We start from the raw sequence: 27,738 nt of genomic DNA on the forward strand, positions 1-27,738 counted from the left end.
TCACAATTTGCTTAAACAGAGTTTGCTCAATGCTTATGCAACTTGTGAACTGTTTGACGGCCCTTAAAAAAATCCTTTTATATATTTAGGGTTAGGAGAAAAGAAGGTCCAAAGACATATTCACGGATTCCAAGAAAATCATAGCAGAATTCTGAAATTTTTAAACCTCGACAGATAGGAGGTGTCAAGCAGGTGTCGAACAGGTGTCGAGCACACGGGCTAAACAGCTTCCTTAAACCTCAACACATGCTAGCTGTCGAGGTTTAATAACTCTGCACTTTCAGCTTGTTTTCTTGGACAGACTTGAAGGCTTCAACACTTGATCTTGAAACATGGTTTCTTGAAGTATTTAAAAATATCCTAAATCTACCCAAATACAAGTCAAGTGCATTTTGTCAAAAGATTAGTCAATTATATAAAATTTTGATATATGTTCCTAACAAATGAATCACATATATCTTAACATATTCTGACTGGCAACACCTTAAACATTGTCTAATAAATCCTATAGACGTTAAGATCTATATTTAAACAAGTTTATGTTCATAGTTTGCCAGTTGTTCTAAATTTTTAGGACCTAACAAAAATTATTTTCTTTATTATGTTTGGTTTGATAAGAGAAATGAAATGAAAAGAATAATGTATTTTTTTTACTTAAATGCCCCCATGAAATTGAGAGAGTGATAAAAATAAATAAATAAATAATGGGCAAAAGTGTAATTTTCAACAAATGAAAAGATAATTATGCTAGACCCAATTTTGTGTTGAACTGTTTCTCTCTATTTTTTGCCCAAAATAGGCGAATTGTAAAATGTGGGCCCAAGTAATTGACTTTCTCCCCTTTTCTTTTCCATCACATAAATCGAATAAAGGAAATTGTTGTTCAATAGTTCACTTCCCTCATAAAAACCTCCAATAGATTTTAAATCTTAGGAAAAAAAAGCCCAAGATCGGTTCTCACTCCTCAGATAGATTGTTAAACGAACAAAAAAAATAAATAAAAATTGACTTTCTAGAAATGTCTAGTTGTCTCTCTAATTTTTTTCCCTGAATAAATCATCCCTATTTATTTTCATCATGTCTATAAAATAAAAATACATATATAAACAATTTTATATAATTTTATTAAATATATTTTATGAATGAAATTTATTAAAATATTAAAATTTTAATAAAAAGGTTAAATATATCAAACTAAAATAAATTGCTAATTTCTTGTTCTTATGACATTTATTCAGTCTTTAATGGGTTTTTTCACATGCAAAAAAATACGTTTTTTCTAAATTTTTTTCGTATTCTTTTTCTTACAAAAGTAAAAAGAAAACACTCAAAAATAAAATTTGAATTATACATAAATCTACTAGTCATATAATTCTACAAAATAAGACAAGAAAACAAAATTTATACATGAAAATAAAAATAAAGTTATTTTACTACTTTCTCTCTCTTCTATTAATGATAAAAAAAGAATTAAAAATATTAAAGAAATATTGTTTAAATAAAGTGGTAAAATTATATAAGATGTGATGTATGTATTGTAAAATAGTGTGTTTAAACTTAAAAGAGATAAATTAACCTTTTGATATGTCAAAATAACATTTTTTAGCACAACTGTTGTTAATGCTCTTTTTTTTGGCTAAACTTCAATTTCATTAAACACTAACAAAAGATCACAATGAGGAATCTTCCATACAAACCGACAAAAGTGAGGGAGGAAGATTACTCTTATTGAAACAAAATTGCTGGTAGGAGTTCAACGCAAATCTAACAATTGAATGCGCAACTGAGTTACTGTTTCTCCTAATCTAGCGAAACTTACAAGAAACAAAACTAGAAACTAAGCTACGGATGTTGTTAATAATAGTGCAAATGTTCCAATCTGGTATATGGTCCTGAGATGACAAAGCATTGAAGCAAACATGTGTGTCACCCTCAACAATAACAGTCTTCCAATGTTCCTGAATTGCAAGTTGTACAACCCAAAGAATAGAGGTAGCTTCTGCTTGAGATGGTGAGAACAAATGGAGACCAGAACCCCAAATATATAAGACTTCACCTCGATGATCTCTAGCGACCACTGCCAGGGCAGATTTGGAGCTATTTAGCGCATGATGTTAATGCTCTTATTCCTATCATAAGTATCCCTTCTTTTTATTTTTTATATTTTTTTTATGCAAGTACATATCCATGTCCAATTTATTCAATATTAAGGAGTAAAATCTTCTCCATTATCACAATCATGAGTGGCGATGCACGTGGTTATATTTGGTAGAGGTGGTTGACACGTTTGATTATGTACATCCAACATTACATTTTAAAATTTGTTATATTTTTATAGTTAATATTTATGCTGAAAATAATATTTGATTGAATTAAATATAATTAGATTATATTTAAATCAATAAAATTTTTCAAAAATATGTGAAAAATATGATATTGAATTAAAAATTGTTATTTGTCTTGAATGACAATGAAATAAAATAAAATATTGATTTTATGTATTTTATTTACCGAAATTTATGCTATATTATGATATGTGTGATTTTTATATGAATAAATAGTGCATAATTACTCTAAATTAGATGCACAAAAATAATTTTACCAATGTCAAGAAAAATTGGGGAGTTTTTTATTTTTATTTTATTGAATTAATTTCAAATTTAAAATATTTATTTCTCAGTCAAATATCAAATTTACAAATTAATACATGATATTAAATTTTGCATTTAGCAAAATAAAAATTATTTCTTTGAGAAATACAATTTATTTTTTTGATTAGGCTAAAAAATATGGCGCATGTGCCCTAAGAATTATTCTTGACATGTAAAAATTGTTTTAACAAACCATATTTCCATGACATACTTAGAACTGAGAAGTACATAGAATTAATTTAGATAGTGGGAGTATGTTTGATGTAGATTTTCACTCTTGTGATATGTGCTAATTATTTTAAGTTTAATTTAGATCAAAAACCAAAAAAATAAATAAAATAAAATAATTCTTTGAAATGTGTTTTTCAAAATCTAATGTCTTAAATGAAAGAGGTCTTGGACACTTTGATTCATTCACTAAGTGCAATATCCGTACGTTAATTTGGATGAATAGTTAACAGATTTGTTTTCAGTTCAAATTTTACGGGTGTAAATGTAACAAATGAAACTTTAAATGCTAAATAATGACAAGGTCAAACCACATGAATAAATTGTAATCTGTCATTTGATTTTTATATGGTAAACGAGTTTTTTTTTTGGGAACCATATGTTCAACTTGGAGAAACCATTGAGCTTAACATGATTCAAGAATTTTTATAGAAGGTTGCTGAGATGGTATTGAAGCGCGACAACGAAGAGGAAAAGAGATTGGGGCCATTGGGCTATAAGCCTTTTCTTTAAATGTGATTGAGTGTTGGTAATGTGATTGAGTGATTTGGCACTATTTTAAGACCTAGGTTTTTGCATTAAGAGTTTTCTTGAGATGCAAAAAAAAAAAAAAAAAAATGAGGAACGAGAATCAAGTTTAGCATGGAGGACTTTGCCAATCTGACACCATATAACAATTACCCAAAAAAAAAAATCCAAACCATAAACCGAAACATAGATCAAAGAAATATCTTTTTTTTTTTTAAATTTTTTTTATACAAGATAAAAATTCTACTTTAGCCTAATCTAAGTATATATGTGGGTGAAGTTCCTTCTTGGAGACTTGAATTCTGGCCTTTTTTCCCTCTTATACCCCACAAGTATTTATATTTATAGAGTGACCATCGCACTAAAAGTGTACGATAGTAGAAATATTCATTTTTTACATATACAATATTAGTTCAAATCAATTAATACTAAATAATAGCGGTGTCATGTTAAAGTCATGGATCAATCATAGTTGAATAATGATTTTAATCGAGATATTTTTTTTTTCGGTCAATAAATGGTTAATGTTTAGGAAAGATTGTTAAGGTGATAATGTATTATTAATAACTCTATATAGTGTATGCTTTTATTAAAAAAAAAAAAAAGGAAATTATTAGTATTACATTTCAAATTCATACCTTCTCCACACACACACACACACAAAAATCATTAAACACTAGCAAGGAAATAGCCTGGACAAAGCTGCTATTAGATTGATATGACTCTATCACCCTTGAATCATCCTCCCACATTGTGAGGAAATGTTTGATTCAGTATTGCTATGCATAAAAAATGCAGGTTCTAAGGGTATTGGTAGAGTAATAGAGAAGCTAGTAAGCATAAGAATAATGGAGGCCATTGTTGGTCTATCAGCTACATCTTCTTGAACACACAATAATCCTATGTGAATACATCTCATTATTTCAGTTGTCGAACCTGCCTTCAATGTGGGATCAACAAGATTTGAAGCTGTACCTTGTTTCCAATTTTTCCACGCCTGTAAGATAATTTAAACGAAAGAACACAATATTTAAGAGAACATTATTTTGTTTTGTGTTTTAAAGAGAGAGAAAGAAAAAGGCTATTCAATAGGAGATAGTTCTTCCCTTCCTTTAAACTCCCCATCCTTCATGTTGATCCCAACTAACTATACAAGCTACCTAGATATTATATTAATTTATGGATGTTATTAGTGTCATACTAATAGGCACAAGGGACATGTACCCAAAAAATAGATTGCCATACTCCACATCAAAAAGCTAAGGGTGTTGGTTGAAATTTCCCTTCTTTCTCCTTTTGAGTCTATTTAATCAAATACCCCCCCTGCCAACACACACACACACACACACACACACACACACACACACACACACACACACACACACACACACACACAGAGAGAGAGAGAGAGAGAGAGAGAGAGAGAGAGAGAGAGAGAGAGAGAGAGAGAGAGAGAGAGAGAGAGAGAGAGAGAGAGAGAGAGAGAGAGAGAGAGAGAGAGAGAGAGTATCAAAATATGTAACACACAGATTTGAACCTGCAATCTTACCTACCACTCCATACTTACAAGATGTATATTACATTAGTAAAAAAATAGTCATACTTACGTAGCCTAGAAGGTCCTCAACATTCTCTCCATTCTGGAAGCAACTATTCTTTTGTCCACTTATTATCTCTAAAACTAGCATACCGAAACTAAAAACATCAGATTTCACTGAGAATTGTCCATACATTGCATACTCTGAAGACATATATCCACTGCATATTCACAATTATTTTCAACAATACTTGTTAGGACTTTCATATTGTTTCTTTGGTACAAAGTAAACATCAAGTATACCTAAAAGGATACTTACTAGGTCCCAACAATTCTATTTGTATTGTCTTCACTTTGATCAAGTGCAAACAATTTTGCCATACCAAAATTTGAAAATTTTGAATTCATTTCAGAATCTAACAGGATATTGCTTGCTTTGAGATCACGATGAATAATACGAAACCGAGAATCTTCACGAAGGTAAAGAAGCCCTCGAGCAATGCCTCCTATGATTTTGTAGCGTCTTATCCAATCTAGATGTGGACGCTTGATTGGATCTACATATTTAATAAAATATATTATATGGTACTAAAATTTTTTAGGGAGTCTATGCACAGGATATGTAAACCAAAATAAAATTGCAATGAATATAATTTGAAATGAATGTAGATGTAAACTCATACCAAAAATGAAGTGATCAAGGCTTGCATTAGGCATAAACTCATAGATTAAAAGTCTTTCTGAAGATGATAAAATATTGGGCATGATGGGCTTACCTTAATGGGCCTGACGGATTGGGTCTCTTGGGCCTGCGTAAAGATGGTCCCAGCTTTGAAGGCCCATCACTGTTGACGCAGTAAGGGCCCATGATCCGAAACGTCCATAGCCCAGAAAAAACCCTAAGATCCGGAAATGGGAATCCTTGCTCACCACGTTTAGAAGAATTGGGAATAGAGTCCCACATTGAAAAGATGTGGAAACCAAAAAGGAAAAGTCAACCCCTTATCACTATAAAAGGCGTAATACCCACAGAAATCGAGGTATGCTTTTATGAACCCTCTCTAACGCACTAAGTAAAACAGAGGAATTCTAACTTGACCGTCGGAGAGCCTTCGGCCGGCACCACACCGGTGCTTCTCTGAAGGATTCTTTCGTTTGTTTCGTCGTGCAGGTTCGATTCGAGTCGCGAGTACGGTGTGACCCATTGGTGACGGTTTTCGACGTCATCAGTTGGCGCCGTCTGTGGGAAGCGAAACTAACATTCCTAGACAAAAGAGTTACATGGTACTCACACGCTCGATGGCAACCACTAACGACGTCCACGAAGAAGCCCCTACGACTGCCCTTGAAAGACAGGTCAAGACGCTCGCCGCAGCCGTGGAGCGCCTCACCAAGCAAAACCACGACCTGGTAGAGCAACTGAATCGAAAGAGTGCGGCGGTGAATAGCCAGGGAGAAGATCAAGAAGGGAACAGTGCGGAAAGGAGAAATAATGACGGACCACAGGAGAGTAACGCACCGAGCAAACAAGTGCGACGGGACGCTAGCATACCTTCAGTGACGGATACAGCTCCACAACCCATCATCGCGGAGATGCAGGCGATGAAGGAGCAGATGGAAGTGCTGATGAACGCTCTCAAGGGGCGAGTGTCCAACGATCTTGACGACCTTGTCAACAGAACTGACTCCCCATTTACAGCGTCCGTCAATTCCTTCCCCCTGCCGAGTAAGTTCCACATGCCGAGTATGGACAGTTACGACGGAATAAGGGACCCTCTCGATCACCTAGAGACCTTCAAGACCCTGATGCACCTTCAGGGAGTGGCAGACGCAATTATGTGTAGGGCATTCCCTACAACCCTGAAGGGCGCAGCAAGGATTTGGTTCAGCCGACTAACACCAAACTCCATCGGCACCTTCAAGGAGCTGAGCGCTCAGTTCACTACACACTTCATCGGAGGACATCGGTACAAGAAATCAACGGCTTGTCTGATGAATATCAAGCAGAGAGAGGAAGAGACGTTACGGGCCTACATATCACGCTTCAATAAAGAAGCGCTCTCGATCGACGAAGCCGACGACAAGATATTGGTGGCCGCGTTCACAAACGGGCTGAAGGGGGGTAAGTTTTTGTTCTCCCTATACAAAAACGACCCAAAGACAATATCAGAGGTGCTTTACAGGGCCACCAAGTATATGAACGCTGAAGACGCTCTACTAGCAAGAGAAGACAGACCGAAGAAAAGAGACAGACAAGAGGATCCCCGACAGGACCAGGGGCGGAAAAAAGGACGGATGGGAGATCGGAGGGACGAGAGACGTCCAAAACCCATGGGCGGAAGGTTCACAAGTTTCACCCCGTTGACCGCTCCGATAGACCAAGTCCTAATGCAGATTAAGGACGAAGGATCCCTGACGTTTCCGGGAAAGCTGAAGAGTGATCCCAACAAAAGGTCCAGAGACAAATATTGCCGCTTCCACCGTGACCATGGTCACGACACTGCCGATTGTTACGACTTGAAGCAACAAATCGAAACCCTTATCCGACAAGGAAAACTGAAGAAGTTCGTCAGCAAGGAAAGAATGGATCAACCCCCACAAGAACAACACCCCCGTCGAGAAAACGAGCGACCAAGGCCCCCGTTAGGGGACATAAGGATGATAATTGGGGGAACAACTGCGGCCGGATCGTCAAAAAAGGCTCGCAAAACGTACCTTCGGATGGTACAGAATGTCCAGTTGGCGGGCACGGTACCAAAGATGGCAAGAAGGGAAGGCCCCATTATCGGGTTCTCGGAAGAGGATGCAAGGCGCCTACACCATCCACACGACGATGCCCTCGTCGTCACCTTGCGGGCAGGCGACTACAATATCCACCGAGTGTTGGTCGACAACGGTAGTTCGGCCGACATCTTGTATTATCCGGCGTTCCAACAAATGAGGATTGATAGAGAGCAGCTAATACCGACAAACGCCCCGCTCGTTGGTTTCGGAGGGAGTAGGATATTCCCTTTGGGCGCCGTCACGTTATCTGTGACGGTAGGAGATTACCCCCAACAAATCACCAAGGACGTAACATTCTTGGTGGTCGATTGCTCGTCAGCCTACAATGCTATTATTGGACGACCCACGCTCAACTCGTGGAAGGCGGCAACATCAACATACCACCTGATGATCAAGTTCCCGACGGAGTATGGGGTAGGAGAGCTACGCGGAAGTCAAATTGCCGCACGAGAATGCTACGTAGCTATGATGGAGGTGGAAGACCAGATCCAGGCCTTGAACATAGAAGAACACCGAACGACGGCAGAACCTACGGAGAGGCTAGAGGAGATAGCTCTCGACAGTTCCAATTCAGATCGAACCACCAGGATCGGAACGCTTGCCAAACCCGCAATCCGTCAAGAGCTCGTAGCATTCTTGAGAAGCAATAAGGATGTGTTCGCCTGGAGCCATGACGATATGCCAGGAATCGATCCCTCGGTCATGGTACACAAGTTGAATGTGTTGCCCTCGTTCCCACCCGTCCGACAAAAGAAGAGAGTATTCGCCCCGGAACGAGACCAAGCAATAGCGGAAGAGGTCTGCAAACTCCAAGAGGCAAGCTTCATCAGGGAAGTCTACTACCCCGATTGGCTAGCGAATGTGGTAATGGTAAAGAAAATGAGCGGCAAATGGCGGATGTGTGTAGACTTCACCGATCTTAACAAAGCATGCCCCAAAGACAGCTATCCCCTTCCAAGGGTCGACATCCTAGTAGACTCGACGGCTCAACACCAATTGCTAAGCTTCATGGATGCTTTTTCGGGTTATAACCAGATCCGCATGCACGAGGGCGATCAGGAGAAGACTTCGTTTGTAACCAGTCAAGGACTCTTCTGTTATAAAGTAATGCCATTCGGTCTGAAGAATGCAGGGGCAACATACCAGAGACTAATGAACAAGATGTTCGCACAGCAAATCGGGAGGAATGTCCAAGTCTATGTCGACGATATGCTGGTGAAGAGCCGGAAGGAGGAAGACCACTTGGAAGATCTCAAGGAAACATTCGGCACGCTTCGATCCTACAACATGAAACTCAATCCAGGAAAGTGCGCGTTCGGTGTAACGGCAGGCAAATTCCTAGGATTCATGGTATCTCAAAGGGGGATTGAAGCTAACCCGGACAAAATCCGAGCCATAATGGAGATGGCCCCCCCGAGAAACGTGAAGGAAGTACAGAGCCTTAACGGCAAGGTAGCGGCATTGAATAGATTCGTGTCGAGAGCGACGGACAAGTGTTTACCCTTCTTTCGAACATTGAAAAAGTCATTCCAGTGGACGGACGATTGTCAGCGAGCCTTCGAAGAGTTAAAAGCCTATCTATCTTCACCACCTCTACTGAGCCCCTCGCAACCAGGTGAAGAACTCTTCCTCTATTTGGCTGTCTCCCCTGCGGCCGTCAGCGCAGCCTTGATAAGAGAAGAGGATAGGGCACAGAAGCCCGTGTACTACGCCAGCCGAGCGCTTCGCGGTGCCGAAGAGAGATACCAACCCATGGAAAAACTCGCTTTTGCCTTGGTCACGGCGGCTCGCAAGCTCAAGCCCTACTTTCAAGCCCATACCGTGAACGTCATGACCGACAAGCCCTTGCGTAGGGCACTGAGCAATCCTGAAGCCGCGGGTCGACTGACGCTGTGGGCAATAAAATTGAGCGAGTTTGACATCAAGTACCAACCACGTGTGGCCATTAAAGGACAAGCTATAGCAGACTTCATAGCAGAGTTTACGCGGGACGCGGATAAGGGGGCAGAGGAACCCCCCCAGTGGAACATCTACACCGACGGATCATCCAATAAGCGAGTTGGAGGAGCCGGCATAGTATTGCTGTCACCTGAAGGAGACGAGATTGAATGTATGGTCCGTCTCGACTTCCCCATTACCAACAATGAAGCAGAATACGAAGCGGTGGCAGCAGGACTCGACCTAGCCAAAGCCGTCGGAGCTGAAAGTGTGGTCGTGCATTGCGACTCTCAAGTCGTGACCAATCAAGTAAACGGAGATTATGAATGCAAAGGGGAAAGGTTGAAGAGATACCTTGATCAGGTAAGGGCGAGAGTTGACGGGCTAAAAGCAATGTTCGTCCAGATCCCGAGGGGAGAAAATGAGCTCGCCGATCGGCTAGCCAAAGCCGCTTCAGCAGAACATATGAAGGCACCGGGTAATGTACTTTCCTTTGTTCAACTCTTTCCGCTAATAGACCCCGACAACATGCAGGAGATACGCTCCGAAATAAACTGGACTACACAGATAACTTCATACTTAAGGGACGGGTTACTGCCAGAAGAAAAGGAGGCAGCAAGAAAGCTAAAAGTCCGAGCGGCAAGATTCGTCTTAATAAAGGATATTCTTTACAAAAGAGGTTTCTCCCGTCCTTATCTTAGATGCCTGGGGGCTGAAGAGGCAGACTACGTAATGAGGGAAGTACACGAAGGGATATGCGGGAACCATTCTGGATCGCGGTCGTTAGTGCACAAATTGGTACGAGCTGGGTATTACTGGCCAACCATGCAGAAGGATGCCGAATCCTACGTTAAAAGCTGCGACAAATGCCAGAGGTTCAGTAATTTTATCGGACAGCCAGCTGAAGAACTAACCCCTATAACGGCTCCATAGCCGTTCGCTCAGTGGGGACTAGACATCATGGGACCTTTCCCAACGGCGATAAGGCAGCTAAAATTCTTGGTAGTGGGTATTGACTACTTCACAAAATGGGTAGAAGCGGAAGCTTTGGCCACCATTACAGAAAAGAACATTAGAAGCTTTGTCTGGCGGAGCATCGTATGTAGGTTTGGTATTCCTAGAGTTCTTGTCTCAGATAACGGGAGGCAGTTCGACAACGGCCACTTCCGGGATTTCTGCACACAGCTGGGAATAAAAAACCACTACTCATCACCCGCCCATCCTCAGGCTAACGGCCAGGTTGAAGTCACGAACCGATCCCTGTTAAAGATTATCAAGACTCGGCTCGAGGGGGCAAAGGGCATATGGCCAGAAGAATTGCCGAGCGTATTGTGGGCATACAGGACAACGGCGAGGACTCCGACAGGAGAGACGCCATTTCGACTAACATACGGGAGCGAGGCAGTCATCCCAGCAGAAGTTGGGCTCATAAGCTACAGGGTTCACAACCATGACGAGAGCAGGAATGACGAATCCATGAGGCTACAGTTGGACCTGATAGATGAGGTTAGGTCGGCAGCAGAGCAAAGGATCGCTAGATACCAGGATCGCATGTCCAGACATTTCAACTCCCGGGTCCGACACAGAAACTTTCAAGTAGGAGACCTCGTACTCAGGAAGGTCATGGGCGCAACTAGAGACCCTACACAAGGAAAACTCGGCCCCAACTGGGAAGGACCTTATAGAGTTACGTCGTGGACAAGGAAAGGAACATACCACCTGGAGACAACAGACGGAGAGAAGCTACCGCATCCATGGAATGCCGAACATTTGAGGAAATACTACCAGTAGTAGTGACACAGCAACCAGTTTTTGTTTGAGCTTTTTATAAGTTTCTCTTTTAACTGTCTTTTTGCTACAATTTTGTCGTGCCTTTTTTAAGCCCGGGGGGGCAGGCACTTTTCCTTTACGCATTTCTATCAACTTTGGTTTTCTACTTGGATGTCATTACAATTGCCCACAAAATAACTAAATTCCACCAAATGGATGGATCACTAAGGTGATTAAACATGAGTCCACAAAGTGGACGGATCACTAAGGTGATTAAACATGAGTCCATAGAGTGGACGGATCACTAAGGTGATTAAACATGAGTCCACAAAGTGGACGGATCACTAAGGTGATTAAACATGAGTCCATAGAGTGGACGGATCACTAAGGTGATTAACCATAAGTCCACAGCGGACGGATCACTAAGGTGATGAAACATAAGTCCACAAAGTGGACGGATCACTAAGGTGATTAAACATAAGTCCACAAAGTGGACGGATCACTAAGGTGATTAAACATGAGTCCATAGAGTGGACGGATCACTAAGGTGATTAACCATAAGTCCACAGCGGACGGATCACTAAGGTGATGAAACATAAGTCCACAAAGTGGACGGATCACTAAGGTGATTAAACATAAGTCCACAGCGGACGGATCACTAAGGTGAGGAAACATAAGTCCACAGCGGACGGATCACTAAGGTGATTAAACATGAGTCCATAAAGTGGACGGATCACTAAGGTGATTAACCATAAGTCCACAGCGGACAGATCACTAAGGTGTTGAAACATAAGTCCACAAAGTGGACGGATCACTAAGGTGATTAAACATGAGTCCATAAAGTGGACGGATCACTAAGGTGATTAACCATAAGTCCACAGCAGACGGATCACTAAGGTGTTGAACATAAGTCCACAAAGTGGACGGATCACTAAGGTGATTAAACATGAGTCCATAAAGTGGACGGATCACTAAGGTGATTAACCATAAGTCCACAGCGGACGGATCACTAAGGTGTTGAACATAAGTCCACAAAGTGGACGGATCACTAAAGTGAACACAACTCCACATAGTGGACGGGTCACTAAGGTGAAGAAGCATAATTCCACACAGTGGACGGATCACGAATGTGAACATTATTCCACACAGTGGACGGGTCACCAAGGTGATGAAACATAATTCCACACAGTGGACGGATCACTAAGGTGACTAAACATAAGTCCACAGTGGACGGATCACTAAGGTGAACATAGTCCCACACAGTGGACGGACTATCCTACAGGGATGATAAAAGAGCATGTACGTAAAGTGGACGGACCACTAACAACGTTAATTTTTATAAGTCCATTCAAAAGTGTCATACATCACCACAAAATGGACGGATCCTCATAATAAACCTCTGAAACTAGACGGAGGAGGAAAATCCTTACGGATGTAAGTGCTCAATCAACAAAAAAAAAAAAAAAATAATAAGTCCGCAATATGGACGGAATATCACGGACAAACAAAATATTCTCATACAAGCCTTTCCTCAGGAAAGAGGACGGACCTTTAAACAAAGTACCAAGCAATTATAGAAAGGATATATGAACATTAAGCCAAAAGCCCAAAAGGCAAGTGTCTAATACAATTAAAGAAGACGGACAGTTCTGATATGTAAATAAAAAAAAAGGGGGACGGATGGTTCTCAAAATAAATTACATGAACATTAATCTGCCTTTTGTTCGGCGACCTGGACGTCCTTTGACGGGGCGGACTCTCCGTCTCCGGGAGCAGCATCTTCGCCAAAGAGGAACTCCGTATTTTCTGAGGCGACGGGAAGGGCAGAGGTCTGGGCTTGGTCCTCAAGTTTGACCATTGATAAATCCAGCTCTGGATAGGCGTTCTTGACTTGACGGAGAGAATCGTTGAAGCCTTGAAGGAAAGAGTCTGACAGCTCGCCCAAGCAGGACTCTGAGCATCGGTACTCCTCGACGGCTACCTCCTTCGCATGACGGATCTCTTCCTTGAGTGCTTTGATCTCCGCCTCCCTTTTCTCGATGACCGTCAGCGCAGAGGCCGTCTTCTCCTCCAGCTCCTTCCTCGCCTTCTCAGAAAGCTCCAGCTTCTTCTCCATCTTGGACCTCCATTGATGGAGTTGTCCGAGCTCTTCCTCCGTCTGCTCTGCCTTTGCGCGAACCCGGTCCAAGGCACTCTCACGGTTGAGACACCGGTCCAGTAAACCCTTCATCATGACCAAGGACTGCAAGTAGAAAAGAGACCGTCACATAATGTAAATAAAAAAAAAAAAAAAAAAAAAAAAAAAAAAAAAAAAAAAAAAAAGAAGAGGTATAAAAACTTATTCGACATAACCAACCTGAGCGACGGCAAAGAGGCCCGTCTCCCCCATGGCCTCCGTCGAATGGTTTCCCAGATCTTCGTAGTCTTCCGCCGTGATGATGGACGACAGCTTCTCCAATGCATACTTGGAGTCGTCGCGGAGAAGGGAAGGAGGTCTCTCTAGCTTACCCTCTGGGGCCGTCATCAGTCCTTTACCCGTCCCCTTCTTAGCTGGGGTGACGGTCTTGATACCCTCAGCCATTAAACCAACCACAGGTTCAAGTGAGACCTTTGGTTGCTTGAATGGACGGTCAGATTTTGATGTTGGTTTCCTCTTAGGTGCTGAAGCCGACACCTTAGGAACCACCTCGCCGGATTCCCTCTTCTTGACGGCTTGGGATTTGATCAAAGCTCTCCTTTTTGCGTCCTCCATTTCTGCAAATAATGACGGATGAAATTAAAACTATGTAAGGGCTGTTAAATGACAAAGTAAAGTTGACGGGCTTACGTTTATGAACTCGTTCGTCGTATCTGATTGCCTCTTGGGTGGGCTCAGGACCGTCACAGTACCAATGTATGGTCCTTGGGTTCACCAACTTAGCCCAAGTCCTTTCCTCCGGCGTAGTTTTCCTGCAAATCTTTTCAAGGAAACTAAACTCCTCAAGGCTGACTTGTGGGCGCCGTCTACCTGCAGAGAAAGGTGATCAAGATATACGCATAAAATGGACGGATATGAATAGCAGTACAAAATTAAGACGGATGCATACGTGTCTGATTTATAACTGCCCAAGTTGTGTCGACGGGCATGTACTCCGTCTCCCCTGGATGGTTCATCCATCTGTCACCCTCCAGGAAGAAGTACCGACTCTTCCAGTCTCTATTTGAGTCTGGGGTCTCAAAAATAACCTTCAACAAGGAGCTCCGACTAGCAAAACTGTACATCCCCCTTGATCCAGAAATCTCGTCTGGACGGTAACAATGAAGAAATTCACGGACCGTCAATTTCCTTTCCCCGTTTGACATTGCACCGTATAGAATCTCCATGGCTATGAAGACCCTCCAGGCGTTAGGGGATATCTGGGTGACTGACAACCCCAGATACTGTAAGAGTTCCCTATGAAGTGTAGAAAGCGGGAATCGAAGTCCAGCCTTCAACGCCTGCTCGTACACTCCGACACCGTCTACCCCTTCATAGTAACACTTCTCCGACACGTAAGGTAGACGGATGGAAACATAGTCAGGGATTTGAAAGTTGGTTCTGAAGGTGCTGAAGTGTCTCTCTCTGATGACGGATGTAAACCTATGCACCGTCCACTCTGGTAACATAATGAACTGCCTTAGTCCATCAGCACCTACGACAGACTCCAGTGCTCGATCCCCGTCGTCGTCAGAACCATCTACTTCGACTATCTCCACATCCTCATTTGTTGAGGATGAAGAGGAGGCAGACGGACTCCTACTTTCGTCGGGGCTCTCTTGGTCTTTATGACCGGACGGGTATACATCCTCGTATTCCGTCCCATCACGAACCACCGACTGGTTACTTGACACACTAGACATTTCCTACAATTGACAATAAAACCTAAGACTGACGGGTTTGAAAGTGTTGACGGGTATGGAAAGCCTAACAACAATGCATGGACGAAAATGTAATTTGACTATAGTAAATTAGAAGCACTTACCGAACTTAGCAAAGGGTAGGTGACGGTTGGTATAATCAGCAAATATTCGTCCTCGACGGATCGCTCTGACAAGGTTGACGGCTTCGCTCTGACAAATGTTTTCTGAGTGAAAATGGAAAAATGAAAGAGTGAGGCGCCTTATATATATAGGAAGTGCACGGAAGACGAAGCGACGCTTCGATCCTATACAACGACCATTCAGAGAGTGACACGTGGCATGCTTAATAAATGCTGACAACCTGTCAGTACGTACCAACAGATTTGTATTCGTCATGTAACCGTCAACTTGATGATTCTTCCTTTGACGGGTTGATCCATCTGGGACCGTCGTCCTATTTTGCATGAATCCGTCATAGCCATACGTAAGGACCGTCACCCCATTGATCCTTTGACCTTAAAGGTGACGGATCATTGGGGTGAAGGGGGCAACTGAAGATGATAAAATATTGGGCATGATGGGCTTACCTTAATGGGCCTGACGGATTGGGCCTCTTGGGCCTGCGTAAAGATGGTCCCAGCTTTGAAGGCCCATCACTGTTGACGCAGTAAGGGCCCATGATCCGAAACGTCCATAGCCCAGAAAAAACCCTAAGATCCGGAAATGGGAATCCTTGCTCACCACGTTTAGAAGAATTGGGAATAGAGTCCCACATTGAAAAGATGTGGAAACCAAAAAGGAAAAGTCAACCCCTTATCACTATAAAAGGCGTAATACCCACAAAAATCGAGGTATGCTTTTATGAACCCTCTCTAACGCACTAAGTAAAACAGAGGAATTCTAACTTGACCGTCGGAGAGCCTTCGGCCGGCACCACACCGGTGCTTCTCTGAAGGATTCTTTCGTTTGTTTCGTCGTGCAGGTTCGATTCGAGTCGCGAGTACGGTGTGACCCATTGGTGACGGTTTTCGACGTCATCACTTTCATTTCCTTCCAAGCAAAATCCTAAAAGTCTAACTAAATTTCGGTGTTGAAGCTTGGCCACTAACAACACTTCATTCTTAAATTCAAGATCTCCTTATCCAGAATTTTTTGAAAGCCTTTTCACAGCAACATCTTGTCCATTACGAAGCTTACCCTGAAAAATGTATTAGATTAAAATATATTTAACCCTTATGCAGATATCCATTTTGGAATTAACATGCTGTGCATCGTGATGACAAACTTTTTAATATAATAGTCACTTATTTTTTTCCCCTATTTAACATGCTGTGCATCGTGATGACAAACTTTTTCATATAACATGCCGTGCATCGTTGACTCCATATAGAAGAGGGAGAGTTTGAATCAACTGTCTCTACATGGTGAGACTGATTCCATTTTATGCTTCAAATTAAAATATTATAAATTTAATTGTGTATTGAAGCACTCTGATTCTATTAGATTCAGGGGGAAAAAATTTACTGGTTAAATTAATTTTCTTCATTCCAAGTAAAATGGAGTGGATAATAGCCTTTAAGGTTAATGATAAAGTCACATTACCTTGTAGACAACACCAAATCCACCTTGTCCAAGCATATTTGCATCAGAAAAGTCATCTGTTGCAACTTTAACAGTGTCAAAGTCAAACTGCAAGGACTCCAAACTTTCAATCTCATCTACAGCTTCGCCTGAACAAGATGTTATTAGTTCCTTATTAAGAGAGCAGCGCATTTTAAAATAAGTGCATGCAACAACAACAGCCAGAGGCGGAGCCAGGGGGGGTCGAGGGGGGGCCACTGCCCCCCCTAGCCCACCCAAAATTTTTTTTTTTTTTTTTTTTTGATACTATCATTTTTATTTTCAGTTTTGAAGGTGAGAACAGTTGTTGGTTTTTTTTTTTTTTTTAATTGACTCGTTTTGGTTGCTGATGAAGTTGTGAAAAATGAAATATATGTATATATATTTTATACTTGTTTTCCTAATCATTAATGGAACAAAATCACCTTAGCTACTTAACATATTTGTTGTTTCTATTTTTTTTCTTTTTAAATACATAAGATATATGTGCATAAAATGCATATATCTTATACAAGTTTTGCCCCCCCTCAACTCAAATTCTAGCTCCGCCACTGACAACAGCTTCTCAAAAACTAATTATATATCAAAGTCTAGATGCCAAATAGATTAGTATATAAAAAAATTGTTTGTTATAATGGAAATCATTTCTTGAACGAACACGTTGAATGTTAATTGATGAAAGATAAGTATCAATTTATAAGAAATATTCTCCAAATTATGTCATGGTTTAAATTATAATCCCTAGGAAAAGTCTTCCTCTTAATAAGGTAAATAACAAATAACAATAGAGTGGTGGTTGGATGTTAGAATATTATAAATTTTATTAGATAAGTTAAAAAAAAAAAAATTTTAAATATTTATTTATTATATTATTATCGCATGATGTCATTTTATAAAAAAAATTATAAGAAAATCTACAGTAATTTCATAACAGTAAACCAATTAATTAACTTACTTTCTGGTTTCTTTCCTGGCTTCCTAACTCTTAGGTAGATGCAGGAGATTATTATCAGCATCACAAAAGCAATAACGGGCACAACTATGATGACTGTTTGAGATTTGTTACCATCATTTCCTGCAAAATCAGAAATTTGTTCACACAAATTTATTCTGACGGATGAATCATAAAATTTTTCAAGTGTTATAAAATTTGAATTAGTTTTGAAAATTGAGAAATTGTGCTGGGAAAGTAATAAGGACCCCCCTCCCCCTCCATATATTTCTTTTTTGAAAAGGTAAATTTCAAATTTGTTATGTATTAAGTTTAAAGACACAAGTACCTTTGTCACCAGAGTTATTGGTGGATTGTGGAGGAGAAGATGTTGATGTTGCTAATGTTGGCGATAGAGACGGTGGTGGTGATGGTGGTTGTGCAATATCAGCTACGGGGTCATAGAAGCGGTAGATCTCATACCGAAAATTACAGCTGGGTGGTGCGGACACCACACGATGACACATCTGTGGAGATTATCTTTATCATTCATGTTATCTTTATTTGGGTTTATCTTTAGTATTGGATCGGTATTTGAGATTGTTAGGATTATCGTACTAGTATTTGAGATTGTTTAGGATTTGTTTAGAAGAGTTTATCTTTATCATTATGATTCCTGGAAGCTGTATATAAAGCTTCAGACGGTTCCTTTTGTATTTTACAGATTATTATTATTATTGAGATTATTTTCATTGAATTGTTTGGTGGTGATTCCAAACACCTTAGGTGGGAAGCCTAAGGTTTTACGGTAGGACTAATCTAGGTGGGAAGCCTAGGTTGTCCTGCATCAACTTGGTATCAGAGCCCAAACCCGATCTCTCCTCTCAGCAACCAAAATCACGACTAACATCCCACACCCACACTCACCATCAACAAACAAATCAACTTCCAGACATGCCATTACTCAAATACTTACCCCACGAGATTTGCAAACCAAAGCAACCCAAGTCCCTGCCTCACGAGATCTGCAAACCAGCCCCGGCAATCCGTATATACCCTGCAGCCCCACATGCGTTTTTCATTCCCAAGCCAACAGAGAAGCCAGCAACGCCTCCCAAACAGTTGACCACCATCCGTGCCCGCCTCTGATCACAGAACCCAAAAAAAAAAAAAAAAAAAAAAAAAAAAATTTCAGATTCACAACTTCACTCCCACCAGATCAGAGACAGAGATAGAAGAGAGTTGAAAGCCCACCATCAAAGCCGCTGATCCCACCAATAGAATGATGCCGTCGCACAACCCGCCGCCGATACGCAGTCACTTCGCTTCCACCATACCGCTTCTCGAGTTCTGAGATCTGACTCACCAGCTCCGATCTCCACCTTCAAGTGCCGCTGACAGTCATCGCCGACGAGCCCAGCCATCTCTTCGCCGTCGACCCCAAAGATGCTTCGTGCTTTGCTCCACCACTTCTTCTCTTTTAGTTTCCCTTTGTTTCTCTAGTTTCGGTGTTTAGTTTTTGGACTTGGCAGATTACACGTTAACTTTATATTCTAGTTCTTTCTTTATTGTATTATTATATTAAAAAAAAAAAAAAAACTCAGGTCAGATTAAGCAGAAGCTTCAGGAAGGTCAGTGCACTCCACGTGAAGACCAACAAGTGAGGCCCAATTTCCCCATTGACTAGTAGCGTGACCCACTGTCCAGTGAGGCCCAGATTGCTAAGTCAGCCCAACCAAGGTGTGGGCTTTCCAAACTTAATGGATTGAAATGCATTTTCAGATTTAATATCAATATGTCTACTATGTGCCTCAATTTTATATCAGTCACATGCTACTGCCTTTGTCCTTTGTTTTGCTTAAACTTCCACATGACTTTGTTATTTTAGCTGCTGGTTTATTTTCTTTCAGCATTTTATTATAGCCAAAAAAAAAAAAAAATCCTTTAAAGTAATTACTTCTCAGTATTAGTGGTTGAACTAGCCTAATCACATTGTCATAATTAGGTCCTTTTAATTTAATTCTTGTTGAAGCTAGTACTGCTTGAATGCAACAACCTGTGGAATTCATGACTTCTCTTCTCATATAATTTAACTTGAGTATTATCCTTACTATTCACTTGCTAGAATTAGTTTGTTGATCTCTTTGCATGCATTTGCGTAGTGGTCGTCTAGTAACTAGTTCTGAAGAACAGTCTCATTCCAAATCAGAGTCTAGTTCTGAACCCCAGTCTAGTCCACAATCCCACCTAAACATGGATCCTCCTCCCCAAGATGAATTAAGACAAGCCATTGCAGAGCTTACTGCCCGTCTAGGCCACTTAGAGGCTAGGTATGACGAGGAAAATGCACATAATGGAAGAAATAATAATAGGCATGGCCCTCACCCTAGGCAAGACCATAGAGACAATGAAGACAACTCCGCTAAGCATATCAAAGTAGAGGCCCCTACCTTCGATGGTGTTAGGAACCCTTAGGTCTACAATGATTGGGTGCGAGAGATGGATCATTTTTTTGAGTGGTATGAACTGTCTGAGGATAGAAAGGTTAGGTTTGCCAAAATGAAACTTGTAGGAAGAGCAAAACTCCACTGGGATAGTGTTGTCAACCACCTCCGTAAGACCCGCCAACCACCCATAACTCTTTGGGAAGAAATGAAGGCCAAGCTCAATGAAAAGTACTTCCCAGTCTCTCATCAAGGCAACTTGTTGGATCAATGGCATGATTTGAGACAAGACAATAGGTCTGCTACTGAGTATGTAGAACAATTTGAAGAGTACAGGATACGTAGCAATGCAACTGAGGATGAGCCAATTACCTTGAGTAGATTTAGGAAAGGTCTCAATTATGATCTTCAAAGAGAATTGGTGGCTCGACAAATCTCAACTCTTGATGATGCTTATACCTTAGTGCAAGATTTAGAGCTGATCCCTAGGCCCCAAGGTGGAAGGAGATTTGACAATCGCATGTTGCCTCGCAACAATTTTGATGGTCCCCAAGGTAGATACCTCCAAGGTACCCAAAATAGGCCTTATCTCAACAACAGACCCTTACACATAGAAGAAAATCCTCAGGGTAGATACCAACAAGGTCCTCAAACTAGACCCAATCCCAACAATAGGCCCTTACGCCCAGAAGACAAAGGAAAGAGTGTGGTTAGAGAGACATTTAGGCCAAATTCTAGAATCCAGTGCTTTAAGTATCAAGGCTTTGGTCATATGGCTGCCCAATGTCCTAATAAGACTTTGTTGATTGAAGAATTGGATGGAGAGGAAGAGGTAGAAGAAGTAGTCTATGAGCCTAACATTGAAGACATTGTAGAAATAGGAGAGGATGATCCCACCCAATTAGCTTGCATTAGAGCCTTACCATCTTTTGATAACCTCAACAAAGGTAGTCTTGATACTCCTGTAATGAGTGTTGTTAGGTGTGCTCTAGCACAGTTCGAAGAAAGTGATGATTGGAAAAGAAATACTATCTTCCAAACCTTTGTCAAGTGTGGAACCACAAATTGCAAGGTTATCATTGACAGTGGAAGTTGCATTAATGCAGTTTCTTCTAAACTTGTCTCCCTCCTAGGTTTGAAGTTAGTTGCCCATCCTAAGCCCTATAAGGTTTCTTGGGTAGATGATTCATCTATCACCATCAAGGATAGGTGTCTTGTTCCTATTCATATCCTCTCATACAAGGCTCAGATTTCATGTGATGTGATTCCGATGGATGTAGGACACATAATTTTGGGACGACCATGGCTCTATGATTTAGATGTCACTCTTTATGGTCGCTCGAACTCTTGTTCCTTCATGCACAATGGACAAAGGATTAAGCTTAACCCAGTCAAAACTAAGTTTGTTAGTGCAAGTAAGGCTAGAGAGGAGCCCAAAAAGCAAAGTATGAACCTCATTAGTCCAAAAGAACTTGAAAGAGCTGTCAATCAAGACTCCATCATCTTTGCTTTGGTTGTTAAGGAAATTGCACTAGACAACTTTGAAGAACCAAGAAAAGAAGTACGGTCAGTGCTTCAAGAGTTCCAAGATGTTTTCCCTAAGGAGCTCCCAAATCAATTGCCTCCTATGCGTGATATTCAACACGCCATAGATCTTGTCCCGGGAGCAGCACTCCCAAATTTGCCCCACTATAGAATGAGCCCTCCTCAACATGATGAGATGGTTAGATAAGTGGATGAGCTCTTGCACAAAGGATTTGTGCGTGAAAGCTTAAGCCCATGTGCAGTCCCTGCACTCTTGACCCCAAAGAAAGATGGATCCTGGAGAATGTGCGTGGATAGTCGCGCAATCAATAAGATAACTGTGAAGTATCGTTTTCCTATCCCTAGGTTAGATGATATGTTTGATATGATGTCAGGAGCCATAATCTTTTCGAAGATTGATTTGAAAAGTGGATACCACCAGATTAGGATTCGCCCAGGTGATGAATGGAAGACTGCTTTTAAGACAAAGGATGGTCTATATGAGTGGCTTGTGATGCCTTTTGGGTTATCAAATGCTCCTAGTACTTTTATGCGAATGATGACACAATTACTAAGGCCTTTCATGGGCAAATTTGTGGTAGTGTACTTTGATGACATCCTCATTTATAGTAACTCAAAAGAGCAACATTTGGACCATCTTAAACAAGTTTGTTCCACTTTGAGGAGAGAAAACTTGTATGCCAACCTAAAGAAATGCTCTTTCTTCACAGATAGTGTCATTTTCTTAGGTTTTGTGGTTTCATCTAAAGGAGTTTCTGCTGACCCACAAAAGGTCAAAGCCATAGTGGATTGGCCCGAACCCAAGAACATTCATGAGGTTCGCAGTTTTCATGGGCTTGCAACTTTCTATCGCCGCTTCATACGTGGATTTAGTACAATCATGACACCAATCACTGATTGTATGAAGCAAGGTGAATTCCAATGGTCCAATGCTGCTGGTAAAGCATTTCAAGAAATCAAGAAGAAGATGACAGAAGCACCGGTGATGCGCCTACCAGACTTTGATAAGGTCTTTGAAGTGGAATGTGATGCGTCTGGTGTAGGCATAGGAGGAGTTCTTAGCCAAGATTGTCACCCTATAGCTTACTTTAGTGAGAAATTAAATGAGGCTAAGAAGAAGTATTCAACATATGACAAAGAACTCTATGCTATGGTACAAGCTTTAAGATATTGGAGCCATTATTTGACACCCCATGAGTTTGTCATTTATTCGGATCATGATGCTCTCCGCCACATCAATTCCCAAAAGAAATTAAATGCTCGACATGTCCCTTGGGTTGAGTTTTTGCAAAGATTCTCTTTTGTTTTGAGACATAAATCTGGTGTTGAGAATAAGGTAGCTGATGCTTTGAGTCGCCGAGTCACCTTACTTTCTGTGATGAGCACAAAAGTCATAGGGTTTGAGAAGTTGCAAGAAGAGTATGAATCTTGCCCAGATTTTGGAGAAGTGTACACTACACTTAAGACTGAGCATCTTCAGGTTGTTGATGATTTTATCCTCCGAGATGGCTACTTGTTTAAAGCCAATAAGCTTTGTATCCCCCGCACATCAGTTAGAGACTTTTTGGTTTGGGAAGTACACGCGGGAGGACTTTCAGGACATTTTGGACGTGATAAGACAATTGAAGAGGTAGAGAGGCAGTTCTATTGGCCAAGCCTTAAGAGGGATGTTGCCAAAATAATTGGTCAATGTCATCAATGTCAATTGGCTAAGCATTGCAAGCAAAATACTGGCCTTTACACTCCTTTACCAGTTCCATACCGTCCTTGGGAGGATATCAGCATGGACTTTATACTAGGTCTTCCCCGTACCCTTAGGAAGTTTGATTCCATCCTTGTAGTGGTAGACCGGTTCTCTAAGATGGCTCACTTTCTTCCATGCTCTAAGACGTCTGACGCATCCAAGGTAGCCAAGATTTTCTTTGATGAGATTGTTAAGTTGTATGGGTTGCCTAAATCAATTGTGTCAGATAGGGATGTTAAATTCATGAGCTATTTTTGGAAGACCCTTTGGCACATGATGGGAACAAAGTTGAAATTCTTCACAGCATACCATCCTCAAACTGATGGTCAAACTGAGGTTGTCAATAAGAGTCTAGGAAATCTTTTAAGGTGTCTCATAGGTGAGAATGGTAAGACTTGGGAATCTATACTCCCTATAGCCCAATTTGCTTACAATAACTCAATCAATAGGTCCATAGGTATGAGCCCATTTGAAGTTGTTCATGGTTATACACCTAGGAGACCTTTAGACCTTCTCCCAATGTCCTCACATGATAGGGTTTCTGTGTCTGCAGTAGAGTTTGCTAGTCACATGCATGAGCTGCATAAAGAGATCAACAAACGAATTCATGCTAGTAATCTTAAGTATAAGACTCAGGCTGATTTACATCGACGTCAGTTAGACTTTGATGTAGGAGATTATGTTATGATTCGTATCAGGCCTGAACGGTATCCTTCAGGAACCGTTAAGAAACTGCAGGCCCGCAGTGCTGGCCCATTCAAGGTATTAAAGAAACTTGGACCTAATGCTTATGTGATTGATATACCTTCAGATTATGGTATTAGTTCTACTTTTAATATTGCTGATTTACTTGCTTTTAAAGGTCCAGCAGTTATTCCCTATGACCCTTTTGATGATCCTCTCTCTTCTTCTTTGGCTAACCCTATCCCTAGCCCTACACCATCTTGTTTCCAAAAGGCACATAATTATTGATGTTATTTTGGATGAGCAGTTTCTTTTCACTAGGGATGGAACAGTTCAGCGCTTCTTGGTTCGCTGGCGAGGACGGCCTGATTCTGACTGTACATGGATCACCAGAGAGGAGTTGCAGCAGCTTGATCCTGCTCTTTTGGAGGCTTACTTGGATACACTTGCTACCACCTCATCTCTACCTCCTATCACTCGCACATATGAGCGTCAACGGAGGCGCCATGCTGATCCAGTGAGCTTGTGGCTTGATGGAGTTTGTTCTGATGTCACTTGATCCTTATGAGCTTTACTCGACGGGGTCGAGTTTCTCCCACCCCAGGGGAGTTGGTGCGGACACCACACGATGACACATCTGTGGAGATTATCTTTATCATTTATGTTATCTTTATTTGGGTTTATCTTTAGTATTGGATCAGTATTTGAGATTGTTAGGATTATCGTACTAGTATTTGAGATTGTTTAGGATTTGTTTAGAAGAGTTTATCTTTATCATTATGATTCCTGGAAGTTGTATATAAAGCTTCAGACGGTTCCTTTTGTATTTTACAGATTATTATTATTATTGAGATTATTTTCATTGAATTGTTTGGTGGTGATTCCAAACACCTTAGGTGGGAAGCCTAAGGTTTTACGGTAGGACTAATCTAGGTGGGAAGCCTAGGTTGTCCTGCATCACTGGGTCTAACAACTCTCCCACCTTGCTTGCCGTCACAACAACTCGGAATATCACCGAAAGCCCCAGTCAAGCAATCACTGCAATCTTGCCGAGACAAATCAGGCGTGCATTGTATAAGTGCATATAGTGTTTGAAAGTTTGGTGCTGTTGCATTTGATTCTGCAAACTTACTAAGAGAACCACCTGCTACAGCTTGAACTCTTAGTCGATCCAACAAGGTCCTAAGGTCCTGATTGAACTTATCCAAATTGGCAGAAACGTTATTGTAATTCCACATATAGAAAGAAGGACTATTTTCCATGATGCCATATATGTTGCGCAATGAGTAGCGTAACATGCAATAGTCATACCATCCTATTGCTTCCTTCTGATTAGGACAAAGCTTTGTCAGAAGCTTTGTAGCGCTATTGAGGCAACTACGGCACATATCTGGCTTAACATCTCCTCTACAAAGCCCAAGTGCGTATACTTTGTCAGGGTTTTGGCCATAAGAAGAATTGTAGAAGTCACAGTCAATTTCAGTGTTGGAGGAGAGGGAGGAGAGTAGGTGATTGAGGTTTTCTTCGTAGGTACTGTTGCTTGTGTAGTTACCATTGTTTAAACAAGATTGGTATAGGAAGTTTGGCGAGCAATGGCCTGAGCAATGAACATGCAAATGGAAGGCAAGACGAGAAGTCTAGAACAAACTTTTGCCATGCTTTACATGAAATTATGGCAAGATTTAGGTCAAGAAAGTTATCATATAGGCTTTTATGGAGAAGGATGAACTGGTGGGGTGACTATAAACATTGGATTAGAGCTGACTCTTGACGCACAGAAGAAAGTCCATGATGTAGAATTGAAACATTCAACCAATTGTTACTTAAATTCTTTTAGGCGAAGAAAAACTATTCAATTTTCTATGCAAATATGCTCCATGTCTGGTCAGTGTACGTGCAAGGGCAGAAGAAACAAATATATATATATATATATATATATATATATATATATATATATATCGTGTGAGTTGTATGGATGTTTGGTCAACCATGGAAGCCAATGATTATGATCTAGACAAGAGAGAGACAAAGGTAGTTGGAATATACTGAAAATTTTCTTGTGATTACTTTTATTATCCATCAATTTAATTTTCAGTAGTTAATTAAATATTTGTAAGATTCTATATATGTTTTTTTTTTGGGTATGATATCCACTAATTATCCTAAGATGTAATTTGTAATTAATTTTAACAAAAAAAAAAAAATCCTCTCTCCTCTGCTTTAAGATAATATAAAGAGCAAGAAAGAAAATCACAATTTTTTCTTAAACAAGAACTTATTTTCATCCACTTTCTATATACCATTTCAATTTTATCGCATGTTTCCGAAAAACCTCTTTTCAACTCTTTTCTCTATATTTTATTTAAATTGTATTGCATTTTTCCGAAAGGCATTTATTTCAATAAAGCACTAATGTAGAATGAGGGATAAATGTTTTTTTGAGAATGAATGAGGGATAAATGTTAAATACTAGTTATTAACTTATTACTTTTTTTTTTTGCTAAACATTAACTTATTACTCATTAGTAGAAATGTAGAATATTGGAGAGGCTTCTTGCCCCACTTGCCTAACACTCTTAATTAGGCTAATATTTTATGTACGTGGTCTGATACTTCGTTTTCTGTTTCAAAATAATATTATATTACTTCTTTTCATAAAATATTAGCCTAATTAGGAGCATTCGGCAAGTGGGGCAAGAAGCCTCTCCAATATGCTACATTTCTACAAATGAGTAATAAGTTAATGTTAAGCCAACCAAAAAAAAAAAAAAAGTAATAAGTTTTTTTTTGATACTTCGTTTTCTGTTTCAAAATAATATTATATTACTTCTTTTCATTTATTTCTTCTTCTCTAATAACGTTTTATTTAATTCAATGAAGAATGAAAAAGCGTCTAGTGATTCGAATATTTAGTGTATGTTTGGATATGATTTATTTTGCTGAAAACTAAAAACAATAATTTTTTTTTTTTTTTTACTGTTTATTATTGTTCAGCATTATTCATTGGCCCAAATACAATGTTCATGGTCAATGAACAGTGCATAGCACGCTGGATTAAAAAAAAAAAAAAAAAAAGCCCCAAAACATGACTTTATTCCAGACGCAAACACAAACATCCCTATCCAAACGGAGCTTTAATCCTATTCTAATCTCCCTAATAAAACAAAATTGTTGACCATTTTTTGAAAGAAAAAAAAAAAATTGATGGAAATAGAAGTGGATGTAGACAAACGATGGAAAATGAAAGGTTGTAACTTCCTCGTTACCTAATTATGATATATTATTGCTGAACCTGCATGTAATATACATAACGCTTCAGTTATAATAATTTTCACAGTATATTTTTTTCATAATAATTGAGTTAGTATTTTTTCTTTTTCTTTTTTGGGTATTATGTTGTGTCTTTAAATTTATTGTTTATCTTGACAATTTGATGGTTATAATGGGAGAGAATG

General features: G+C 40.2%; 1 pseudogene; it reads right to left on the bottom strand.

Moving 5' to 3' along the window:
• Positions 1–4,057: 4,057 nt before the first annotated feature.
• On the bottom strand, positions 4,058–26,086 carry LOC126703463 (cysteine-rich receptor-like protein kinase 29; annotated as a pseudogene).
• Between the last annotated feature and the right edge of the window lie 1,652 nt (positions 26,087–27,738).

This window comes from Quercus robur, chromosome 10 (genome assembly GCF_932294415.1).
Source record: "Quercus robur chromosome 10, dhQueRobu3.1, whole genome shotgun sequence".
Classification (NCBI taxonomy): Eukaryota; Viridiplantae; Streptophyta; class Magnoliopsida; order Fagales; family Fagaceae; genus Quercus; species Quercus robur.